Source organism: Populus euphratica, unplaced genomic scaffold (assembly GCF_000495115.2).
Source record: "Populus euphratica unplaced genomic scaffold, PopEup_1.0 scaffold2299.1, whole genome shotgun sequence".
In the NCBI taxonomy this organism is placed as follows: Eukaryota; Viridiplantae; Streptophyta; class Magnoliopsida; order Malpighiales; family Salicaceae; genus Populus; species Populus euphratica.
In genome coordinates this window covers 11,590-15,696 of record NW_011502126.1, presented here as the reverse complement: position 1 = coordinate 15,696, position 4,107 = coordinate 11,590, and the positions used below count along the sequence as shown (strand labels likewise).

The 4,107-nt window shown below is 39.1% G+C and overlaps 1 pseudogene; it reads right to left on the bottom strand.

Moving 5' to 3' along the window:
- Positions 1–441: 441 nt before the first annotated feature.
- Positions 442–3,875, bottom strand: LOC105118860 (protein NSP-INTERACTING KINASE 2-like; annotated as a pseudogene).
- Positions 3,876–4,107: the final 232 nt, after the last annotated feature.

Genomic DNA, 4,107 nt, shown 5'->3' with positions numbered 1-4,107 from the left:
TCTTTCTGGGGTTTCTTAAATGTTTTAGGAGCATGCTTTACATGGTATTAGTACCCTGCACACCTATTATTTTCCACTAAAAAACTCCGTTTATTCTTCGATCCTCTGCACCCTCGTTATTTATCATTCAGATGTTTATTCTCTGATCCTCTACATCACTTGAGTTCTTATAAATCAATTGATGGCCAGCATTGGTAGTCCGCATCTTTGAATTTCTGTTGCCATGAAATTTCCTGTTGCTGAAGAGGGAGGGTGGCCCGTCCTACCATTTGATGGCAGATCACCCTGCAAGACAGTCTTTCTAGCTATCCGTTTGACTATGAATTTGTGTCCCCAAGAACTATCAACTTTCAGTAGCAATCATAACGCTCATGTATTGACCAAGACAAATCTTTCTTCAGGACTCGAAAGGATAAAATATTTAGTTCAGGAGGAACAAACTTCTCCAAAAAAAATTCTTCACTCGACCAACAAGCAGAAAAAGACATTAACACTCAACTATGTCATTTTTTCGGATCCCGGTTCTGTACAGCTAGAAATTGTAGAGACAGCTTTAGAGCTCCAATATGTGGCTAACATACAACAAGCATGTTTTCATACGCTGTATCACATCCTTTTAAAAGTTCATAAATGCTTTCTGTTTGAAAATCATGTCACCTGGGTCCAGAGAGCTCCATTGCCTGGACAAGCAGCGAGGAGTCATCAGTCATATCAGAATATCTTTCCGAAGAGGAGAACTCGTTGGCTCTTGATCTAGTTTCTTCTGCTCTCTGAGAAGCTTCCCACTTTTCAGCGAGCCCGTCTCCCTCTAACATCCGAACCACTTCTGACATTTTAGGTCTATGACTTGGAAGGTATTGGATACATAACAGAGCTACTTGAACTATTTCTTCAAGCTCAATTCGGTCGTAGTTGTTTTTCAGATCCTTGTCAACTAACAATTCCAGCTTCTTTTCCTGATGAATCTTCTTCACCTGTAATTAAGATCATAAATTCTGTCATGTCCAGAAATGGGACTTGGATTAGCCTGAAAAGTATCTGAAGGCGTGTTTGTTTAGCTTACCCAGTCAAGCAATGCTCCTTTCTGGTTCGTTGACTTCCCGAATTCCAGAGCTCTTAAGCCAGATATTAATTCTAGCAGAAGTATTCCAAATCCAAAAACATCTGTTTTCTCAGAGGACTGGCCTGTTGATAGATACTCAGGGGCTATGTGCCCCACAGTGCCCCTCACAGCAGTTGTCACATGTGAGTCCCGGTGATCCAACAGCTTTGCCAATCCAAAATCTCCTACAACAGCCTCGCAATAACCATCAAGTAATATATTTGCAGCCTTCACATCCCTGTGAATTATCTTGGGATCGCATTGTTCATGCAAGTATAATAAACCTCTTGCTGCTCCTAAGGCAATTCTCTTCCTCGTAACCCAATCCAGGGCTGGTTTGGCTGCAAGAGAAACGAAAGGCACAATTTTCATATCTTGATCAAAGAATGGTCAATCATATGTTATGAGACTCGCAGGTTCTAGGCATCCCGTGTGGAAATCAGAGGTAAATCAGAGGTATATCAGAATAGACTTAGCTATCTTGATGGATGCATTACCCTTGAGACGAGTCGCAACACTCCCATTAGACATGTACGGGTAAACCAATAGCCTTTCAGTCGTTGTCATGCAAAATCCATAGAGACGAAGTAGATTTCGATGCACTGCTAGGCTGATCATCTCAACTTCAGTCTGGAATTGGATCTCGCCACCTATGGCATTTCCATCTTTGAGCCTCTTCACTGCTACAACAGTTCCATCTTGGAGATACCCTTTGTAGACGTTCCCAAAGCCACCTTTTCCTATCAAGTTCTTGCTGCTGAAGTTGTTTGTAGCAACCTGAAGTTGTTTGTAGCAACCTGAAGTTCTTTGAATTGAAAGCTCCTCAAGTTTCCGAGGTTTAGTTCTTCATTATGTTGTTCTGATGCTTTTGAAAAGAGAAAAATGTTAGAACTATTGACATGTCCGTTGCTATCAACCACCCAATGCTGTCAACAGCTTTATATTTTTCAAGTCTATTTATGCCATACTAACCATTAACATCAAAGAATATTTGCTGGTTGAGTCTTTGTCTCAACCAAAGGATGAAACCAAATCCAAGAACCAACAGGCAGATGCAGCCTAGGCTTGAACCACAGACCAGGGCAATTTTGTGGCTCTTGTTATTTCCAGAAGGCTGAGAATCTGGGGAAACAAAGAAAGACATTTGAGCATAATTTAAAGGGAGTAATATAGGATTTAAGATTTGAAATTCGAAACGCATAATGAAAGTAAAACAATCTCAAAAAGTATTTGATAGCCTCGAAAGGATAAAACAATCATGATCTTCAAATTAAAGTCAAAAGCAAAATAATTGCAAATTAAAAGAAAGCAAAAGGGGAGCGCATCAACAGCAACTTTTAGAGCAGAAGAAGTTAAAACTTGAAATTAAGTAGGTAACTTTGAAACAGGCGGGAAAGAGAATTACTTAGTGAATTATTCAGGGCCACAGATTGTGGAACTGGTGTGGTTCCAGCACAGCCTTGCCCAGTTCCACATATCAGAGGATTTCCTACAATGCTGTGTCAATAAAAGCAACGTCAATTATTTTGCTTGCTGTTCTGATCAAGGGAACGAGAAATATAGGAGGACAGATAGGTTTTACGATTGACTTACTTGAATGTTTTAGCATGTACAGGTGGTACAGGAGTGCTCAAATCATTGGAAGACAAGTCCCTGGGACATTAAACAAAATTCAAACAAATCATATAGATCTTTTACCAAGGAAAAATGACATACAGCAACAGCAGAAGGATAAGGGTTTGAAGAGAATTACAGAAAGGTAAGTTGAGTCATGTTAACCAAACAGGCGGGAATTGCTCCATCAAGACTGTCATTGTTCAGCCTCCTAATCCAAACTCAAAAACCCTCTGTCAGTTTTCAGACTCTTAAGAAACTTTCAAAATTAATAATCACCTCCTAATTCTAAAATTGTTATGAAAACAAGAAAAAAGTGCATGTATACACTTTGTGCTTACAGGTATTGGAGGCTATTAAGATTGGACAGAACACTAGGAATTTGGCCACTGAAGTTGTTACTGGAAAGATCAATTGTTTTAAGCTTTGGGAGCCTTCCAAGCTCAGAGGGTATATGTCCTGAAATATTGTTATCCTGTAGAAGCCTGCAAAACACCATATTGTGAATAGAAATACAAAAGTAAATATAAAAATTATATTTTCTGGAATATTAATTGATTGAATACTCACAGAGACTGGAGATTCGTTAAGTTTCCAATAGATGGTGAAAGAGTGCCAGATAAACGTTGGCTCGGAGCTCCTCTGCAAAAAAAAATAAAAAAATAACCAACTTCAAATGCTCTTTCTTACTTGAACTTTCAGGTTCTTTCGATGTATTTGCTTCTCTATTCAGTTAAGTTTTGGTTAGTTTAGTAATTACTGCTACTTACAGGCTAGTGACAAAATTATCAGGAGAACAAGTGACCATGGCCCAACTGCATGGATCCACAGCATGCTCATCCCAGTTAAGAATATTATCAGGATCGTGCAATGAGTTCTTAATGCCCATCAAAGCCTCCACTGAGAGGAAAAAGAAAAGGTAAATATGACTTCAAGCTCTTAACTTCTCAAAAGATTTAGAAAGACAAATAGGATTCTCCGTAGCTGAGTAAAACTCCAGTTACCTTCGTAGTTGACACCTGCAGCTGTTAGCTCTCCATAAGCAGTAGTCCATAAGCAGATTAACGAAGCCACACAACAGAAAAAAGAATTCTTTTTGCCTGCCTCCATTGAAACAAAGGTATAAAACAAGATGGTATAGTTGCCAAAACCAGTTTCTGCTGAGGTAAGGGGTTAAGAACGGTGTGAAAAAAATGAAGGATTCAATAAAAACAGTGCTGATGTGGGCTTTGTTTTGTCTCGGTATTACACCAAGAACCAGGCAGTACTACAACTGCTCATGCTTATCTATAATTGTACTCATTCATGATTATAACTTATATTAACAACAAATCAAGTTCCTTTCATAGTTCAGGTGTCGGTTATACCATACATTATGGGCTATGAAAGTG